This window comes from Pinus tabuliformis, chromosome 7 (assembly GCF_031772625.1).
Source record: "Pinus tabuliformis cultivar Carrire ecotype Pingquan chromosome 7, CPIR1, whole genome shotgun sequence".
NCBI classification, from domain to species: domain Eukaryota; kingdom Viridiplantae; phylum Streptophyta; class Pinopsida; order Pinales; family Pinaceae; genus Pinus; species Pinus tabuliformis.
This window is the reverse complement of record NC_142293.1, coordinates 1,025,042,602-1,025,064,068: the sequence shown is the minus strand read 5'-3', so window position 1 is coordinate 1,025,064,068 and position 21,467 is coordinate 1,025,042,602. Positions and strand designations below refer to the sequence as shown.

Below are 21,467 nucleotides of genomic sequence, written 5' to 3'. Positions count from 1 at the left end.
GCCTGTACGTAGGGTGTGTGGGGTGCGGATCTGCCCGATCCCTCCTCCTCCTGTTTGGATATGTGTTCCTGTATTGTGTAGCGACCCTCTTGATTTGCATTTACTTCCTTCCTTTGCCTTCGCATCGTGGTTGCCGCAGGCAGTCAAGTGATCGAGGTCCACCGGTGTTGTTGTCGCGGGTGGACTCCTAGGTGGCCTTGGTGCGTGGCGTGAAGGGTCGGGGGGCATTTCGGAGAGAGGTTGTGGGCTCGATTGGTCTTGTTTTATTTCCTTCCGTTTCCTTTCTGCATTGAGGCTGCCGCGGGCGATCATGCGATCAAGGTCCATCGTTGCTGCTGTTCGGGTGGACTCCTAGGTGGCCCCTGTGCGGGGAGGGGAGGGGTGGGTTGGGGGGAATTTCTAAGAGAGGTTGTGGGCTCGGTTTGTCTTGTATGATTTCCTTCCCTTGCCTTTGTGTCAAGGCTGCCGCAGGCGATCATCCGATTGAGGTCCACTATTGTTGCTGTCCGGGTGGACTCCTAGGTGGCATCAGTGCGGGACGGGGAGGTTTGTATGGCCTCTCTATGATAGGATTTGTGTGGTCAGTCGTCCTCTTTTTATTTCCTTCCTTCTCCTTCGCATCGAGGCTGCCGCAGGCAGTCGGGAGATCGAGGTCCATCGTTGCTGCTATCCGGGTGGATTCTTAGGTGGCCTCGGTGCGAGGGCGGGGAGGGTTGTGGCTCATTTGTAATATAGAGGTTGCGTGGTTGGTCTTTCTCCATTTGTTTCCTTTGCATCGAGGCTACCACAGGCGATCGGGTGATCGAGGTCCATCGTTGCTACTGTCCGGGTGGACTCCTAGGTGCCCTCGGTGCAGGGCGTGGAGACCTTTGGAGGCATTTCTAAGGGAGTCGGTGAGTGATTTCTCATTTTCTTGTTGGTTGGGCCATGGTTGCAAACTCCGGAGTGGCCTTGGTGCATTGTGGCTCGGCAAGTCTGCCCATTTGTTTGCCATGTCCTTGGCATGTTGGGTGTGCTTCCTTCTTGGGATGCAAGAGGTGCAAGGAATAAAAGTTTTACATGATATTTTGACATTTCTTTGAATTGATGGGTGTTTAGGTTGGCTCTCAGTAAGAGAGCACCCAGAATGCCCTTTGAAGCGGGAGGGTGCTACCTAGTTGATCCTGCCAGTAGTCATATGCTTGTCTCAAATATTAAGCCATGCATGTCTAAGTATGAACTAATTCAGACTGTGAAACTGTGGATGGCTCATTAAATCAGTTATAGTTCTTTTGATGGTACCATACTACTCGGATAATTGTAGTAATTCTAGAGCTAATACATGCACCAAGTCCCAACTCTTTGGAAGGGATGCATTTTTTAGATAAAAGGCTGGCGCGGGCTTGCCCGCTTCTCCGGTGAATCATGATAACTCGACGGATCGCACAGCCCTTGTGCTGGCGATGCTTCATTCAAATTTCTGCCCTATCAAATTTCGATGGTAGGATAGAGGCCTAACATGGTGGTGACAGGTGACAGAGAATTAGGGTTCGATTTCGGAGAGGGAGCCTGAGAAACGGCTACCACATCCAAGGAAGGCAGCAGGCGCATAAATTACCCAATCCTGACATGGGGAGGTAGTGACAATAAATAACAATACTGGGCTCATCGAGTCTGGTAATTGGAATGAGTACAATCTAAATCCCTTAACGAGGATCCATTGGAGGGCAAGTCTGGTGCCAGCAGCCATGGTAATTCCAGCTCCAATAGCGTATATTTAAGTTGTTGCAGTTAAAAAGCTCGTAGTTGGATCTTGGGTCGTAAGGGTCGGTCCGCCTACTCGGTGTGCACCTACCCTTCCGTCCCTTTTGTCGGCGGTGTGCTCCTGGCCTTAATTGGCTGGGTCGCAGTTCCGACACTGTTACTTTGAAAAAATTAGAGTGCTAAAAGCAAGCTTATGCTCTGAATACTTTAGCATGGAATAACGTGATAGGAGTCTGGTCCTATTATGTTGGCCTTCGAGACCGGAGTAATGATTAATAGGGACTGTCGGGGGCATTCTTATTTCATTGTTAGAGGTGAAATTCTTGGATTTATGAAAGATGAACCACCGCGAAAGCATTTGCCAAGGATGTTTTAATTAATCAAGAACAAAAATTGGGGGCTCGAATACGATCAGATACCATCCTAGTCTCAACCATAAATGATGCCGACCAGGGATCGGCGGATGCTGCTCTAAGGACTCCGCCAGCACCTTCTGAGAAATTAGAGTGTTTGGGTTCTAGGGGGAGTATGGTCGCAAGGATGAAACTTAAAGGAATTGAGAGTGGAGCCTGTAGCTTAATTTGACTCAACACGGGGAAACTTACCAGGTCCAGACATAGTAAGGATTGACAGATTGAGAGCTCTTTCTTGATTCTATGGGTGGTGGTGCATGGCCGTTCTTAGTTGGTGGAGCGATTTGTCTGGTTAATTCCGATAACGAACGAGACCTTACCCTGCTAACTAGCTACGCGGAGGTTCCCCTTCGCGGCCAACTTCTTAGAGGGAGTATGGTCGTTTAGGCCATGGAAGTTTGAGTCAATAACAGGTCTGTGATGCCCTTAGATGTTATGGGCCGCACTCACGCTACACTGATGCAACCAACGAGTTTTTATTCTTGGTTCGAGAGGATCGGGAAATCTTCTCAAATTGCATCATGATCGCGATAGACCATTGCAATTATTGGTCTTCAACGAGGAATTCCTAGTAAGCGCGTGTCATCAACTCGTGTTGACTACGTCCCTACCCTTTGTACACACCGCCCGTCGCTCCTACCGATTGAATGATCCGGTGAAGTGTTCGGATTGCGTCAACGATGGTGGTTCGCCACTGTCGACGTCGTGAGAAGTTCATTGAACCTTATCATTTAGAGGAAGGAGAAGTCGTAACAAGGTTACCGTAGGTGAACCTGCGGTAGGATCATTGATAGCAGGGGTTTTCTTTTTTGGTTCGGGTTGGTTGGGTTTCGATTGCAATGTGGGAATTTGTGGTGCGTCTCTAGGGGAGCGGGTTTGGTGTTTGGCGGGAACATTGTTGGTTGCTTGTCTCGAGGTAACTACGCTTGTTTTTTCGTGTGTGCTTGCAAGCCATGCTTGTGCTTGTCCCACCCATCCTTTGTTTTTCTTCCCCCCAAAGTACTTCTGCAAGGGGTCCGGAAGCTTGTTTCTTGGGAGCCCTTCGGACAATCTGTTTGGCTGTGCATGGTTGCTGCAGAGTTGAGGTGCTCAGTAAATACAATGGATAAATTTGGACTCATTTGTAGCAGCGGTGCTCAGTCTTTTGTTCGTTGGAAGGCACGGGCCAAGGGTGCGGGCTTCCATAGTTGGTTCTCTCGAAAAGGCGGCGGCGGTTGATGTGTTGCTTGGGTGAGCTTTTTTGCTGGTGGTTGGGCCGAGGGAGTGGTTGCGCGTGTGCTTGGTAGCTCAAATCTTCAGTGAGGCAAGATTTTCGGGGTGCGGTCAAGTATGGGATGGATGAAGAGTGGTTCAACTCGTTGGGCTGGCCACCCTAGTCCCTCCCGACCGTTCCTCGACATGCCCTCGCGGAAGGGTTGGGTGTTGAGGTAATGAAAAACCCATCCCTCGGTCTGAGCTCCATCGAGATCACAATTTTCCCCACCGACAGGCATTATGGTGGCAATCTTATCTCGTGCCTTTGCCATCAAGGGAATTCCTCGTCCTCTTGTGACCCACTCCCCTTCTGAGGGAAAAAGAAGTAGCGGGTCGTGTATTTGTTCCTCCCTTTGGATTGTGGGTTTTTTGTGGGACTTGCGTCATTTCTTTGTTTCGTGGTGTGTGCTTTGTGAAGGTCCCTCTCTCTAGTGGCCTTGCACCATCGATGTATTTGTGGCCCGCGGCTTTCTCCAGCGTTGAGTGTCAGCCCGTGACAACTCCTCTTTGGAGTTTGATTATTTGACCCCTGTTGACTCTCTCGCTGGAAAGGTTGTTGGGTGTTTTGTACACGGAGGGGTGCAAGAGCGGGGTGGGTTTGTGTTATTGGCGGCGATCTATTTGTCGTTTGAAGCCTTGTGCCGCTGGGTTGGGGGGCTGTGTGCCTCTCAGTGACATGCTCCAGACACTGGTCTCATCGTGGCCCTTGTCTTTTATATTCGTCAGTTTTAGGTTGTGATTTATTTGCTTGGTTGTTTGCTATATGTTGTAAAGCTGGAAAGGGTGTTGTGCTGAATGCGTGTGGGAGGGTGTGAAGAGGTGGGATGCTCTTTTGATTGGGTGTCTTGTTTGATTTCTTTTTGGTTAGCGGACATCTACTCAGCGTGCTGTTGAGCTTCTCTCTTTTCTTGGGATCTTTTTTTCTTTGGTGTTGTTTTCTTCCCTTCTTCCTTTTTCCCATAGCTTTATGGAGGAGAGGTGGGATTGTTGTGGATTGGTGTTCGGGAGGGACGAAAAGCAGTGCGAGTTCCTAGGGTGGCCACCCTAGTCCTTCTTGATCGTCGTCCCCTGCAGTTCCCCCTTTTTCCGAGGGTGCGGGGTTTGGGAAGCTTGTTCTCTGTTTGAGCCTCCCCTTGTGAGCCGATAGCCACGTTTGATATCTCTTGCTTTCCTGTTGTTTTCTTCCCTTCTTGCTTTTGGCCCCTTGGCTTTACGGAGAAAAGGTGGGATTGTTGTGGATTGGTGTTCAAGAAGGAAAAAAAGCAGTGCAAGTTCAGAGGGTGGCCACCCTAGTCCTTCTCGATCGTCGTCCCCTGTAGTTCCCCCCTTTTTTTCGAAGGCACGGGGGTGGTTTTTCTCTGTTTGAGTCTCCCCCTGTGAGCCGGTGGACGCGTTTGATATCTCTCTTTCTTTAATGTTGCTTTCTTCCCTTCTTCCTTTCGGCCCCTAGCTTTATGGAGAAAAGGTGGGATTATTGTGGATTGGTGTTCGGGAAGGACAAAAAGCAGTGCGAGTTCCCAGGGTGGCCACCCTAGTCCTTCTCGATCGCCGTCCCCTGCAGTTCCCCCCTTTTTGTGAAGGCACGGGGTTGGGGAATCTTGTTCTCTGTTTGAAGCCTCCCCTTGTGAGCCGATAGCCACGGTTGATATATCCCTTTCTCTCTTGTTGTTTTCTTCCCTTCTTCCTCGTGGCTCCTAGCGTTACGGAGAAAAGGTGGGATTGTTGTGGATTGGTGTTCCGAAAGGACGAAACACAGTGTGAGCTCCTGGGGTGGCCACCCTAGTCCTTCTTGATCGTCGTCCCCTTCAGTTCCCCCCTTTTTCCGAAGGCACGGGGCTTTCGGAGGCTTGTGCCTTATTTGTACTTTGTTTTCTACCCTTTTCTTCCTTTCGGTCCCTAATTCTACGGAGAAAAGGGGGAATCGTTGTGGGCTGGTGTCAGGGAAGGGCTAAAAGTAGTGCGAGCTCCTGAGATGGCCACCCTAGTCCTTCTCGATCACTGTTCCACGCATTTCCCCCCTTTTTGCGAGGGCGTGGGGCTGGGGGAGATTGTCCTCTGTTCGAGCCTCCCCCTGTGAGGGGGTTAGACACCTTTGTTTCTCTTTCTCTCATGCGTTTTTCCTCCTTTTGCCCCTTGGCCTTACATTTGTTGTTGGGGGGTGCCCCTATTCAGTTTTGTGGCTGATTTTTTGGTAATACACGTGGAAACGACTCTCGGCAATGAATATCTCAGCTCTTGTTACGATGAAGAACGTAGCAAAATGCGATACTTAGTGTGAATTGCAGAATCCCATGAATCATTGAGTTTTTGAATGCAATTTGCACCCGAGGCCTCGGTCAAGGGAACATCTGTCTGGGCTTCGCATCCCATTCAAACGCGCTCCCTGCAATATGCTAGGGAGCAACGGAGCTATTCGTCCATGCCGCGTGTGGTGCGTTCGGCTGAAATACCTCAAGCGATGTTTCGTGGCGTGCGTCGGCACACCCTGAATCGCCCGAGAGTCTGTGGAACTTCGGATTTCCATGTCGTGGGGCCACGAAGAGCCGCAAAAGTCTGGGGAACTCGGGGTGTCCATTTCGCTGTGTAATGAAAACTGCTACCCAAGTCAGCGGACACACACGGGGTTTCCATTTCGCGTCACAACAAAAATTGCTACCCAAGTCTGGGAAACGCGGTGTAAGGACCTGCGGTTCGGTTTCTCCCCGTCGGTGCGAAGTGCGAACTCTATGACCCAAATGTGCGAAGGGACATTAGTATAATGTGCATTAGAGGTGGAGCGATGGTTGGTTTATAGTGTAGGAGCATTTGGCATAACCCACGGGCCGACTTACATGTTGGGGCGACTTGAATGAAGGATTGTTTGTCGACCAAAAATCAGATGGCAAGTTTGCAACGTGTAAGGGCGTTTTGGCATGCGGTGGTTGAGTTCGCCTGGGCATCGACTCGCCCAACCGCTCGTATAAATATGGAAAGGTGTTGGAGGATTTGGCATTCATTCGAAGATGGAAATTCGAACATGAGCATTCGGTGATCAAGAAAAAAGTGCGAAGTAATGGAGCGGGTCACAAAAGAGGCGCAGGCATATATGCTCCCGCTCTTGGGCAAGCACACACGATACGCACAGGTTTCGATTATCGGGTGAGGGCGCGGGTAAGGAAGGCACCCACCGTTCGCTGTGACACGGGGTGTCTCTAGTAGGTCGCCCACCCATCGTGGAAGAAGAAACGCGGAGGTGTCTCGGGTGACTCAGGTAAGTCGCTCGCCCGTCATGCAAAAGGAAATGGGGGCTGACTCGGGTGAGGTTGCTCGCCCGTCGTGTAGCACTAAACAAGGTTCGGTCGAGGAGTACCGTTGGCAGCTCGTGTGAGGGTGTGCCCGCCCAGCTCAGGCATGAAACTCGGTTGGCACACAGAGGTGTTGCCTATTTGTAAAATTTGCTAAGTATGAAACTTGGTGTTTCCCATGTATACTTGTAAAGCCTCGTAAACATTGTAGAGTTGAATAATATATTGTATTCGGGTAGACTCATTGTTTAGGGAGTTGCCCCTCCCTTTATACTACGCAATTGTGTTCTTCATGTATAATCCCTGATGATAATGAATGTGTACAGGTGTTCATTGGTATAAAGGAAACATAATAATACTTGGTTGCCAAAAACAAACTAAGTAGACTAATGGTTGGGTGTAGTCCATGAACATAAGCATTGGTGAAAAGAAAGTTTTCGGTGGCACTGCACCTCGCCAAGTACGGCTGAAAGACTACTGTAGGCCTGGGGGCGTGACATGCGGGGTTCCCATGTCGCTCGCGCCATGTTGGGCATGGCGGACGCCCCTTGATACCTGCATGATGGGCGAGCCACCGACGGAAGGCATGCAGGCGACCCTTGTTGCGTGCCCAGATGAAAGAGGTTACCATGTGCGGACGAGTTAGGATGCGGGCAGGTGTGCGACGTGCGGCGATGGGTGTAATCGTCTAGGTGTTGGAGCCGACCCATTGGTGTGACGGTGCACATGAAGGGACGCGGATGTTCGTTGGAATGGGGCGTGTCGAGGTTATGTGGCAGGTCAGCCGGGCATGCATGTTGATGGAGCCAACCCTTGTTATCCTCGAGAGACACGGCCCTTGGGTGAAAGGATGCGTATAAGTAAGGAGGATGGCGTTCGACGAAGGGACATCGAACTCAGACTTCCACATCACAGAACAAGTGCGAAGGAAGGAGTTGGGCGAAAACAAAAGGAAGAGAAGGACGTGGGTAAGAGGGCCGCACCGGCAGGCGGATTACAGAGGGAAGGTCGGGCTTGGTAGCGCGGACAGGCAGAGCGGGGCGGGTTACCGTCTGGGAAGGCAGGCCGCACTGCATGTGGGCCATGCTCCCTCACTATGGACCGCACCAATGGGCAGAGTTTGGGTGCCGCGGAAGGGAAAGTCAGGCGAACAGGTTCGCAGTTCAGGTGTGGATTTGTGTCATGCAGGTTGCGGGCTAGTGCAGCATGACCACACGACACGACAGGTTGAAAGAATAATTGAAGAAGATAAATTTATGGTAAGTTATCTTCACTGCATTGTTAAGAACACTTATTGGAAAATTGATCGAGTGTTGAAGTAGGCGCAGACCGTGTACTCAAGTATTGGTAAAAAGAAAAAAGTATGGCAGTACCGCACCTGCTTATGTGTGGTTGAAATACTACCACTAGGATAGGAGCGTGACATGGGGTATCCCAATCCCTTCTCGACAAAGGTCGCCAAATTGCGAGGAACCCGGGGATTCCATGTCCCGCCTTGTCGAAAGCATCTCAAGTGCGGGAAATTTGTGGTTCCCGTGTCTCGTCGCGATGGTAATCACCCCAGGTGCAGTAAACTTGGTGTACATCAAGCCTGCAACCTCACATCAAGAAAAAGGCTCGGTTGGTCAAGAGAATGAATGTTTCTTCATTGGTAAAGGATCTTGCTAAGGATCAAAGGTTGGAGTCTCTTCTAGAGCTAGTCCACCACGGACTATCAAAAGTTGAAAGGAGGACAGAGTGCTGGGGAACGAAGCGCCGAAGAAACAAAGTGCAGAGAGGAGGAAGGACTCGACTTGTGCTTGGGGGATATTATTAACAAGGGTCTGGGGCTTCGCAATGATCAATAAGAAGCTTCAATGAGAGAAATTTACGAAAGGGTTTTCCTCTCTGAGAGAGAGAGAGAGAGGTTTTTCCCTGGCAGAGAGCCAACATCTTGTGTTCTTTTTCTTATGTTTTTGGTACCAGTTTGATGAAAGTAAACACACATGCATTAATAAGAAGAGAAGAAGATTAATATAACATGATAAATTACAAAAGATCTTCACAAATTGTTATCAAGTCTAGAAGAATCCCGCTATACCCCATTGCCCCAGATTCTTCAACACGGTATCGGAGCTAAGGTGACACATCAAGGAAAGGGAATCTCAAGAACATCCGCAAGGTTGAAGCGTCAAGCCAAGAAGTCTCAATCACATCAAGGATAAGAAGGTCTACCATCTGTCATTCATCATGGAAGACTACAAAGCAAGAAGAAATGCCTTGTATAAAGGCACCTACAAGAAGAACAAATCAAAGAGGGACCTACATCAAGCTACACCATCTTGAAGAATGAAAGGCACTACGAGTCAAGTCATCAATCAAGTCCATTTGAAGAAAGCAACTTGAACAACATCAAGATCTAAGGAAGGCAAGCCATCAAGTCTTCAAGGAGAAAGCAAGTTCACTACATCTCAAAGTCTATCAAGTAAGTATATGTCCCCTTCTAAGTATACCTCAGTGTCTTTTTGCAAGGAAAGTAACAAATTGGTTGGGACCACTACATGTCCAAATTCCAACGGTTTGGATGCCAAGAGTATGAACGCTACAAAAGGGATTGTCCTAAACTTAAGAAGGACAACAACAACAAGAGAAAAAGGGAAGAAGCTCATGTAACTCAAGAAGTGAAAGAAGACAACAAGAAGCAAAAGAAGGAATATCCTCCTATGACTAAGTCAACCTCTTTGCTTAAAGTCTTCTTTCAAAGGGGGTAGAGGTCTCATTGGGGGTCCCATTTATGGGATTCAAGAGAGGATGATATACAGGCGAAAGCAGATGAAGCAAGAAAGGCTACACCAATCGAGGAGAACTATCAAATAAAGCCGCGATGATAAAAGCATAATCAAGGTGAGGTATGTATGCATCAAATTTTAAGTCATGTCATCATATATATTGATTGGGTCATCGGAAAAGTTTTAGAATCACGATCAAGAATAAAAGGATCTCTTTCACCAACGACATGCTCGGAGGCATGTGCTACAGTGGAGTAAAGGTCAACATGAAGAAGTGCTCTCATAAGGAGTATAAGGTGGTTGACCAATCAATCCAATAAGAAGCAAATGAAGAACATCGCGGTCACAAAGAATAACTAATTGAAAAGATTCCTCAACATCTCTCGAAAGAAGGCATGGAAACTCTGACAAAGGAAGAAAAAGATAAAGGACCCTTGACACCTACGAAGGCCTTGGAGATAGTAAGGTGCAGATAACTGTTTCCACTCTACAAATATGTCATGATGAAGAGCAATATCACGATGAAGTCAGGAAGGGCCACTAAATCAAAGTACGGGAACAAGCAACTACAACTAAGCATCCATGTGATAAGTGTTATGAAGGATAGACAAGGTGACAAAGGAGTAGCTAGATGACAAAAAGGACCTAATATATATCAAGAAGGCCACTTTCCACAAAGGGAGCAATTACATGACAAACCAGGGGGGAAAGTCATCGATGGCTGGTACCCTGCCAAGAAGAAGTTCAAGAAAAGACTTCATGACATCGAAGGAAAGAAGGAGATCAAGCGGTTGAAGGACCCACGAAGAAGACGTTGTTGATGAATGGACAAGTCCCTAGCTAAGAGGGAGTTCTAACAAGTTCCCAACTACAAAGGAGCTTGGGCAAGGTCCTTATCAGAGGAAACTTGGGCATGTCTTCCCCAATCAAGGGGAAGAGATAGACACAACATTCTTGTCTTCACTTGGCAAGAAATAATGGGAGGATTAGGCAATCATTTCGCATCTGATGCTCTTTGAGGATGTGTAGGGCACCCAAGACAAGAGTAGGCAAGAGGAGCGATATTCTTTGAGGGATGGAAACCCAAGAAAAGAATTGTCCTGGAAGGTCATACTCAGTGAACAACTGGGTGGGTATGTACCTTTAGAGACAATGACCAAGGTGTTTATAAGCCATTGGCCTCGCCAACATTGTGCTATGGTATTATGAGAGATAAATCTGTTAGTCAAGGCCTTGCTATGAACAATGTTGGCTAATATGATGCTATAACAGATGGGTTTGCAATCCGGTTTCTCTTATGTGAATTATTCAAGATTGAAAAATAGCCAAACACCTTGTAATGATTTATGAATACCTCCCTAGTTGACATTTATGAATACCTCATAAATGTACTTTTGATATTTGTATTTATTCAAGAATATATATATATATATATATATATATATATATATATATATATATATATATATATAGATATATATATATATATATATATTATATTTTTCATTGAGGTTGTTTCTTGCTCATTGAAATAGGCCTAGCACATGTTAAAGTGTTATTAAGAGTCAAAAGAAAATGTTGAATATACTAAGGGCATGTTAACCCAGGTATATTTATGTATTAGAGTCAAAGATATTCCTACTCTCGTGCCTTCGTTCGGGTCGTGCGCCCGTTCAAACCCCAAATTTCCTTCGGGCGGGCCGGGTCATCCCATGCCATGCCGTGTGTGGGGGTGCACGGGCACACGTGGGCATGCTGAAAATGCCAAGTCATGACCACCCGTGTGCCTTCTTTGTTCAGGTCGTGCACCCATGGAAACCCCAAATTTCGTCTGGGCGATTCGGGTCGGCTCGCCCAGGGCGGGTAGGGTCATGTCGTGTCGTGTGTGGGTGCCCTGGCACACGTGGCCATGCCAAAAATTCTAAGTCATCACCACCTGTGTGTCTTTTGCACATTCGTGTGACCCGTTTCCCTGACGTTCCCTCGGGCCTTCATTCGGGTCGTGCACCCATGGACACCCCAAATTTCGTTCGGGCCGTGCACACATGGAAACCCCAAATTCCATTCAGGCGGGTCAAGTCGTGTCGTGTGTGGGTGCCCGTGCAAATGCGTTCGGGCGAGTCGAGTGGGGTCAGGTTGTGTCATGCAGCGCGTGGGTGCTCGGGAACATGTGGCTCTCCCTTGTCGGTTCGTTTCAATCGTTCAGGTGGGTCGTTTGAGAGCGCCCGTGTGAAATCATTCGGGCAGGTCGTTCGAGCGGGTCATTTGAGGGCGCCCGTGTGAACTCGTTCGGGTGGGTCGTTCAGGCGGGTCGTTTGAGGGTGCCCGTGTGAACTTGTTCAGGCGGGTCATTCGGGAGAGGGCGCGCTTAGGCGAACGAGCCCGTATCAAAAATGCTAAGTTGTGACCCGAGGTTTGCTTTGTGCACGTTCGTGCAGCTCGTTTTCCTGGCTCTCCCTTGTCAGTTTGTTTCGGTCGTTCGGGCGGGTCGTTTGAGGGCGCCCATGTGAACTCGTTTGGGCGGGTCGTTCGGGCAGGTCGTTTGAGGGCGCCCGTGTGAACTCATTCGGGTGGGTCATTCAGGCGGGTCATTTGAGGGTGCCTGTGTGAACTCGTTCCGGTGGATCGTTTGGGCGAGGGTGCGCCCGGGCGAACGAGCCCATATCAAAAATACTAAGTTGTGACCCGAGTTTGGCTTTTTGCATGTTCATGCAGCTCGTTTGCCCGTCTCTCCCTTGTTGGTTCGTTTTGGTAGTTTGGGCGGGTCGTTTGAGGGCGCCCGTGTGAACTCGTTCGGGCGAGTCATTCGGATGAGGGAGCGACTGGGCGAACGAGCTCGTATCAAAAATTCTTAGTTGTGACCCGAGGTTGGCTTTGTGCACGTTCGTGCAACTCGTTTTCCTGGCTCTCCCTTGTCGGTTCGTTTCGGTCGTTCGGGTGGGTCGTTTGAGGGTGCCCGTGTGAACTCGTTCGGGCAGGTCGTTCGGGTGAGGGCGCGCCTGGGCGAATGAGCCCGTATCAAAAATGCTAAGTTGTGACCCGAGGTTTGCTTTCGGTTCGTTTCAATCGTTCAGGCGGGTCGTTTGAGAGCGCACGTGTGAACTCGTTCGGGCGGGTCGTTCGAGCAGGTCATTTAAGGGCGCCCGTGTGAACTCGTTCAGGTGGGTCGTTCAGGCGGGTCATTTGAGGGCACCCGTGTGAACTTGTTCGGGCGAGTCATTCGGGAGAGGGCGCGCTTGGGCGAACGAGCCTGTATCAAAAATGCTAAGTTGTGACCCGAGGTTTGCTTTGTGCACGTTCGTGCAGCTTGTTTTCCTGGCTCTCCCTTGTCGATTTGTTTCGGTTGTTCGGGCGGGTCATTTGAGGGCGCCCGTGTGAACTCGTTCGGGCGGGTCGTTTGAGAGCGCCCGTGTGAACTCGTTCGGGTGGGTCATTCAGGCGGGTCATTTGAGGGTGCCTGTGTGAACTCGTTCGGGCGGGTCATTTGGGCGAGGGTGCGCTCGGGCGAACGAGCCCGTATCAAAAATACTAAGTTGTGACCCGAGTTTGGCTTTTTGCATGTTCGTGCAGCTCGTTTGCCCGTCTCTCCCTTGTCGGTTCGTTTTGGTAGTTTGGGTGGGTCGTTTGAGGGTGCCCATGTGAACTCGTTCGGGCGGGTCGTTCGGGTGAGGGAGCGCCCGGGCGAACGAGCTCATATCAAAAATTCTAAGTTGTGACCCGAGGTTGGCTTTGTGCACGTTCGTGCAACTCGTTTGCCTGGCTCTCCCTTGTCGGTTCGTTTCGGTCGTTTGGGTGGGTCATTTGAGGGTGCCCGTGTGAACTCGTTCGGGCGGGTCGTTCGGGTGAGGGCGCGCCTGGGCGAATGAGCCCGTACAAAAAATGCTAAGTTGTTACCCGAGGTTGGCTTTGTGCACGTTTGTGCAACTCGTTTTCCCGGCTCTCCCTTGTCCGTTCGTTTCGGTCGTTCGGGTGGGTCGTTTGAGGGCGCCCATGTGAACTCGTTCGGGTGGGTCGTTTGGTCGAGGGCGTGCCTGGACGAATGAGCCCATACCAAAAATGCTAAGGTGTGACCTGAGGTTGGCTTTGTGCACGTTCGTGCAGCTCGTTTTCCTGGCTGTCCCTTGTCGGTTTGTTTCGGGCGGGTCGTTTCAGGGCGCCCGTGTGAACTCATTCGGGCGGGTCGTTCGGGCGAGGGCAAGCCCGAGCGAATGAGCACGCATCAAAAATGCTAAGTTGTGACCCAAGTTTGGCTTTGTGCACGTTCGTTCAACTCGTTTTCCAGGCTCTCCCCTGTTGCTTCGTTTCGGTCGTTCGGGCGGGTCGTTTGAGGGCGCCCGTGTGAACTCGTTCGGGCGGGTCGTTCGGGCAGGTTGTTTGAGGGTTCCCGTGTGAACTCGTTTGGGCGGTTCATTCGAGCAGTTCGTTTGAGGGCGCCCGTGTGAACTCGTTCGGGCGGGTCGTTTGGGCGGGTTGTTTGAGGGTGCCCGTGTGAACTCGTTCGGGCGGGTCGTTCGGGCGAGGGCACTCCCGAGCGAACGAGCCCGTATCAAAAATGCTAAGTTGTGACCCGAGGTTGGCTTTGTGCATGTTCGTGCAGCTCGTTTGCCTGGATATCCCTTTTCGGTTCGTTTCGGTCGTTCAGGCGGGTCGTTTGAGGGCGCTTGTGTGAACCAGTTCGGGTGGGTCGTTCAGGCGAGGGCGCGTTGCGGCAAATGAGCCCGTATCAAAAATGATAAGTTGTGACCCGAGGATGGCTTTGTCCACGTTCGTTCAGCTCGTTTTTCGGGCTCTCCTTTGTTGCTTCGTTTTGGTCGTTCGGGCGGGTCGTTTGAGGGCGCCCGTGTGAACTCGTTCGGGCGAGTCGTTTGAGGGCGCCCGTGTGCACTCGTTCGGGCGAGGGCATGCCTGGGCGAATGAGCCCGTATAAAAATGCTAAGTTGTGACCCGAGGTTGGATTTGTGCACGTTCGTGCAGCTCGTTTGCCCGACTCTCCCTTGTTGGTTCGTTTCGGTCGTTTGGGCGGGTCGTTTGAGGGTGCCCGTGTGAACTCGTTCGGGCGGGTAATTTGGGCGAGGGCGTACCCGGGCGAACGAGCCCATACCAAAAATGCTAACTTGTGACCCGAGGTTGGCTTTTTGCACGTTTGTGCAGCTCATTTTCCCAGCTCTCCCTTGTCGGTTCGTTTCGGTCGTTCGGGCGAGTCGTTTGAGGGCGCCCGTGTGAACTCATTCGGGCGAGAGTGCGCCCGGGCGAACGAGCCCGTATCAAAAAAGCTAAGTTGTGACCCGAGGTTGGCTTTGTGCATGTTCATTCAGCTCGTTTGTCGGGCTCTCCACTGTTGCTTCATTTCGGTCGTTCGGGCGAGTCGTTTGAGGGCGCCTGTGTGAACTCGTTTGGGCGGGTCGTTCGGGAGGGTCGTTTGAGGACGCCTGTGTGAACTCGTTCAGGCAGGTCGTTCGGGCGGGTCATTCGAGGGCGCCCGTGTGAACTCGTTCGGGCGGATCGTTTGGGCGGGTCATTTGTGGGTGCCCTTGTGAACTCGTTCGGGTGAGTCGTTCGGGCGAGGGTGCTCCCGGGTGAACGAGCCCGTATCAAAAATGCTAAGTTGTGACCCGAGGTTGGCTTTGTGCACATTCGTGCAGCTCATTTCCTCAGCTCTCCCTTGCGGTTCATTTCGGTCATTCGGGCGGGTCGTTTGAGGGCACCCGTGTGAACGCGTTCGGGCGGGTCGTTCCGGCGAGGGCGCGTTAGGGCAAACGAGCCCGTATAAAAAATGCTAAGTTGTGACCCGAGGTTGGATTTGTGCACGTTCGTTCAGCTCGTTTGCTGGGCTCTCCCTGCTTCGTTTCGGTCGTTTGGGCGGGTCGTTTGAGGGCACCTGTGTGAACTCATTTGGGTGGGTCATTTGAGGGCACCCGTGTGAACTCGTTTGGGCGGGTAGTTTGAGGGCGCCCGTGTGCACTCGTTCAGGCGAGGGCGCGTCCGGGCAAATGAGCCCGTATCAAAAATGCTAAGTTTTGACCTAAGGTTGGCTTTGTGCACGTTCGTGCAGCTCGTTTGCCCAGCTCTCCCTTGTAAGTTTGTTTCGGTCGTTCGGGAGGGTCGTTTGAGGGCGCCCATGTGAACTTGTTTGGGCGGGTTGTTTGGGCGAGGGCACACCCGGGCGAACGATCCTGTACCAAAAATGCTAAGTTGTGACCCGAGGTTGGCTTTGTGCACGTTCGTGTAGCTCATTTTCCCGGCTTTCCCTTGTCGGTTCGTTTCAATCGTTCGGGCGGGTCATTTTGAGGGCACCTGTGTGAACTCGTTCGGGTGGGTCGTTTGGGCGAGGGCACGCTCGGGTGGGTCGTTCGGGCGAGGGCATGCCCGGGCGGGTCGTTCGGGCGAGGGCGCGCCTGGGCGAACGAGCCCGTATCAAAAATGCAAGGTTGTGACCCGAGGTTGGCTTTGTGCACGTTCGTTCAACTCGTTTGTCGAGCTCTCCCTTGTTGCTTCGTTTCGGTCGTTCAGGCGGGTCATTTGAGGGCCCCCGTATGAACTCGTTCGGGCAGGTCGTTCGGGCGGGTCGTTTGAGGGCGCCCGTGTGAACTCGTTCAGGTGGGTCGTTTGAGGGCTCCCATGTGAACTCGTTTGGGCGGGTCGTTTGAGGGCGCCCGTGTGAACTCGTTCAGGCGGGTAGTTCGGGGGAGGGCGCTCCCGGGCGAACGACCCCATATAAAAAATGCTAAGTTGTGACCTGAGGTTGGCTTTGTGCATGTTCGTGAACGTCGTTTGCCCAGCTCTCCCTTGTCGGTTCGTTTCGGTCGTTCGGGCGGGTCATTTGAGGGCACCCGTGTGAACGCATTTGGGCGGGTCATTTGAGGGCACCCGTGTGAACTCGTTCGGGCGGGTCATTTGAGGGCGCCCGTGTGAACTCGTTCGGGTGGGTCGTTCAGGGGAGGGCACACCCGGGCAAACGAGCCCGTATCAAAAATGCTATGTTGTGACCCGAGGTTGGCTTTGTGCACGTTTGTTCAACTCGTTTGCCGGGCTCTCCCTATTTGCTTCGTTTCGGTTGTTCAGGCGGGTCATTTGAGGGCGCCCGTGTGAAATCGTTTGAGCGGGTCGTTTGAGGGTGCTTGTGTGAACTCGTTCGGCCGGGTCGTTTGGGCGAGGGCACGCCCGGGCGAATGAGCCCATATCAAAAATGCTAAGTTGTGCACCGAGGTTGGCTTTGTGCACGTTCGTGCAGCTCGTTTGCCTGGCTCTCCCTTGTCAGTTCGCTTCGGTTGTTGGGGCGGGTCGTTTGAGGGTGCCTGTGTGAACTCGTTCAGGTGGGTCATTTGAGGGCGCCCGTGTGAACTTGTTTGGGCGGGTCGTTCAGGTGGGTCGTTTGAGGGTGTCCGAGTGAACTCGTTCGGGAGGGTCATTCGGGCGAGGGCGCGCCCGGGCGAATGAGACCGTATCAAAAATGCTAAGTTGTGATACAAGGTTGGCTTTGTGCATGTTCGTGCAGCTCGTTTGCCCGGCATCCCCTTGTTGGTTCGTTTCGATCGTTTGGGCAGGTCATTTGAGGGCACCCGTGTGAACTCGTTCGGGCGGGTCGTTTGAGGGTGCCCGTGTGAACTCGTTCGGGCGGGTCGTTTGAGGGCACCCGTGCGAACTCGTTCGAGCAGGTCGTTTAGGCGAGAGTGCGCCCGGGCGAACGAGCCAGTATAAAAAATGCTAATTTGTGACCCGAGGTTGGGTTTGTGCACGTTTGTTTAGCTTGTTTGCCGGGCTCTCCCTTCTTGCTTCGTTTCGGTCGTTTGGGCGGGTCGTTTGAGGGTGCCCATGTGAACTCATTCGGGCAGGTCGTTTCAGGGCGCCTGTGTGAACTCGTTCGAGCGAGGGCGTGCCCAGGCGAGGGCGTGCCCGGGCGAACGAGCCCGTATCAACAATGCTAAGTTGTGAGCCGAGCTTGGCTTCGTGCACGTTCGTGCAGCTTGTTTGCCCGGCTCTCCCTTGTCGGTTCGTTTCGGTCGTTCGAGTGGGTCGTTTGAGGGCGCCCGTGTGAACTTGTTCGGGCGGGCAGTTCGGGCGGGTCGTTTCAGGGTGCCCGTGTGAACTCGTTCGGGTGGGTCGTTCAGGCGGGTCATTTGAGGGCGCCCATGTGAACTCGTTCGGGTGGGTCGTTCGGGTGAGGGCGCGCCCGGGCGAACGAGCCCGTATCAAAAATGCTAAGTTGTGACCCGAGGTTAGCTTTGTGCATGTTCGTGCAGCTCATTTGCCTAGCTCTCCCTTCTCGGTTCATTTCGGTCGTTCAGGCGGGTCGTTTGAGGGCGCCCATGTGAACTCGTTCGGGCGGGTCATTCGGGCGAGGGCGCGCCCGGGTGAATGAGCCCGTATCAAAAATGCTAAGCTATGACCCGAGGTTGGCTTTGTGCACGTTCGTTCTGCTTGTTTGCCGGGCACTCCACTGTTGCTTCGTTTCGGTCGTTCGGGCGGGTCATCTGAGGGCGCCCATGTGAACTCGTTCGGGCGGGTCGTTTGAGGGCGCCCGTGTGAACTTGTTCAAGCGGGTCGTTCAGACGGGTCGTTTGAGGGCGCCTGTGTGAACTCATTCGGACGGGTCGTTTGAGGCTGACCGTGTGAACTCGTTTGGGCGAGTCGTTCGGGGGAGGGCGCTCCCGGGCGAACGAGCCCATATCAAAAATGCTAAGTTGTGACCCGAGGTTGGCTTTGTGCACATTCGTGCAGCTCATTTTCCCGGCTCTACCTTATCGGTTAATTTTGGTTGTTCGGGAGGGTCGTTTGAGGGCGCCCGTGTGAACTCGTTCAGGCGGGTCGTTCAGGCGAGGGCGCGCCCGGGCGAACGAGCCCGTATCAAAAATGCTAAGTTGTGACCTGAGGTTGGCTTTGTGCATGTTCATTCAGCTCGTTTGCTGGGCTCTTCCTTGTTGCTTCGATTCGGTCATTCGGGCGGGTCATTTGAGGGCGCCCGTGTGAACTCATTTGGGCAAGTCATTTGAGGGCACCCGTGTGAACTCGTTCAGGCGGGTCATTCGGGCGGGTCGTTTGAGGGCGCCTGTGTGCACTCGTTCGGGCGGGTCATTCGGGCAAGGGCACGCCCGGGCGAACGAGCCCGTATCAAAAATGCTAAGTTGTGACCCGAGGTTGGCTTTGTGCACGTTCGTGTAGCTCGTTTTCCCGGCTCTCCCTTGTCGGTTCGTTTCAGTCATTCGAGTGGGTCATTTGAGGGCGCCCGTGTGAACTCGTTTGGGTGGGTTGTTCGGGCGAGGGCGCACCTGGGCGAACAAGCCCGTACCAAAAATGCTAAGTTGTGACCCGAGGTTGGCTTTGTGCACGTTCGTGCAGCTCGTTTGCCTGGCTCTCCATTGTCGGTTCGTTTTGGTCGTTTGGGTGGGTCGTTTGAGGGCGCCCGTGTGAACTCGTTCGGGCGGGTCATTCGGGCGAGGGCATGCTCGGGCGGTTCGTTCGGGCGAGGGCATGCCCGGGCGGGTCGTTTGTGAGAGGGCACACCCGAGTGAACGAGCCTGTATCAAAAATGCTAAGTTGTCACCCGAGGTTGGCTTTGTGCATGTTCGTTCAGCTCGTTTTCCGGGCTCTCCCTTGTTGCTTCGTTTCGGTCGTTCAGGCGGGTCGTTTGAGGGCGCCCGTGTGAACTCGTTCGGGCGGGTAGTTCGGGGGAGGGCACTCCCGGGCGAACGAGCCCGTATCAAAAATGCTAAGTTGTGACCTGAGGTTGGCTTTGTGCACGTTTGTGCAGCTGATTTGCCCGGCTCTCCCTTGTCGGTTCGTTTCGGTCGTTCGGGCGGGTCGTTTGAGGGCGCCCGTGTGAACTCGTTCAGGCGGGTCGTTTGAGGGCGCCTGTGTGAACTCGTTCCGGCGGGTCGTTCAGTCGAGGGCGCACCAGGGCGAACGAGCCCGTATCAAAAATGTTAAATTGTGACCCGAGGTTGGCTTTGTGCACGTTTGTTCATCATGTTTGCCGAGCTCTCCCTTGTTTCTTCGTTTCGGTCGTTCAGGCGGGTCGTTTGAGGGCACCCGTGTGAACTCATTCGGGCGTGTAACGCCTTGCGGTTCATACCGGGCGCTCGCGCCTCCAACTCATGAAATTGACTAAGTGTCGAATCACCATCGCACTTGGGCGTGCGAGTTATGGGCGTGCGAAGCCATACTTATATGCGATGGATGATGGGTAATGAGCATACCCAAGCCAATGGTGAGAAACGAAGGCAAGGGGCGCTTATGTTAAACATTTGAAGGGTCGGCCAGGAGACAACACATAAGGTAGTGTGCGTATAAATATGGTGGACTGCGATTCATTTTGGCAAGCAATCTTCGCTCTTGCTCCAACGCACAAGGAGGAGTGCGCAGAAGTGTGATACGTTGAGCGGTTGGATGAGCCCGTCGAGTCGGGCGTTCCGAGTGTGAGTCGGTTGTGTGGTGCGGACGGTCGCCACCACACGGTTGTAAACCATTGTTGTGTGTTGCGGTTCGGCGGTGGGTTCGTGCACAGGTGCGCCCACCCGCGCAACGACACAAGAGGGTCATACGTTATATGTTGTAAAGTTGTATTTTGGTGGAGTCTTGCCAAACCGCCGTGCGCTCTTGCACGGGCGGGCGCCCTCCCATTTATGGAACGCCGGTTGAGCGCGGCTCCTGGTCATGTAACTTCACATATATAATAAAAGACTGATTATTATTATTATTGCCGAGTTGATTTTATTATTGTATATTGTTAATGGTTTCTGCACATTAATAATATGAATTCATGATTATTATGAATTGTTGAAGGCGTAGTTCGTAAATTTTATTAACGATGGAACATCTTAATAACTTAGGCGGTGTCGCACCCAGCCAATTTAACGAAAAAAAAATTGGGGGCGTGACAGGTGGTGTAAGATCCTTGGCTATGGGCGCGTTCGGGCGCTGGGCAAAGTCACCGTGCACGGGCGAAGTCACCGTGCACGGGCGGGCACGCGCGCACGGGCGGGCATGGGCGCACGGGCAAGCGCGGGTTGCATGACCGGCAGGCAAGTCTGCACGACAGGTGGGTGGGTTTGCACGACAGGTGGGCGGGTCTGCACGGTGGGCGGGTCGGCACGACGAGTGGGTGAGTGCACACGGGCGGGTGAGCACACACGACAATGCGACGAAAGAATGCACGACAAATGCGACGATGAGGGGAAAACACTTAAAATGACTAAGTGTTGAACCCCCACTTATATGTGATGAATAATGGAGCAAGGCCGACTTGTAAAAGGATACTTGTGGGCATGTGGCGATGGACTATGGGGATGGCCATGAGGCTAGACACCCCTCCAAAACTCACGCAGAGTTATGTATAAGTAAGGAGAGCCTTGAGCTCATTTGGAACCAACGAACTTGGCATCTCTTCTATGCATTGGACAAGAGGTAAAAAGGGCGTGAAAAGGTTGGAGTGTGCATAACTCATGCGCTCCAAGGTGTAAGTGCGCAGATTTACCGGAGGTCATTCGTAGGTCGTTCAGAGTGCGGTTTGAGTGTGGAATCGTGCAGAATCGAAGGAGGAGTCTTAGGTGTCTCTGGTGAGCACCCTCCTACCGTGTAGGTTGGAATTGATGTTGCAAAAGGTTGTTCTATGCCTTGATTGTAAAATTATTCTAAGTATAGACTTGGAGTTTTTCCAAGTATACTTGATGATGTACTATTGAAGAAACTGTTATAATATATTGTTGGGCAGACTGTTCGGGAGTTGCCCCTCCCTTTATACTTGTTTGCAATTGTTGATGTTCTTGGTTAATTGCATATGGATAATGAATAAGTATGGGCTTCATCAAGTATAAAGGATAAATGCATTTTACTTGGTTGCGAAAAACAAACTAAGGACAAGTGAATTAGGCGTAGTCCACGAAGGTGAGTATTGGTGAAAAGAAAGCGTTCGGTGGTGCCGCACCTCACTATAAGCGGTTGAAAGACTACCGCTGGTGTAGGGGCGTGACAGGTGGTATCAGAGCAGTTGATCCGTGTATTGAAGCTGC

General features: G+C 52.0%; 2 non-coding genes across 2 annotated transcripts; both read left to right on the top strand.

Moving 5' to 3' along the window:
* Nucleotides 1–1,150: 1,150 nt before the first annotated feature.
* Nucleotides 1,151–2,946, top strand: LOC149251128 (18S ribosomal RNA). The gene has a single exon (XR_016267697.1). It is a non-coding gene; the product is annotated as an 18S ribosomal RNA (ribosomal RNA).
* Nucleotides 2,947–5,618: 2,672 nt separating this feature from the next.
* On the top strand, nt 5,619–5,772 carry LOC149251127 (5.8S ribosomal RNA). The gene has a single exon (XR_016267488.1). It is a non-coding gene; the product is annotated as a 5.8S ribosomal RNA (ribosomal RNA).
* Nucleotides 5,773–21,467: the final 15,695 nt, after the last annotated feature.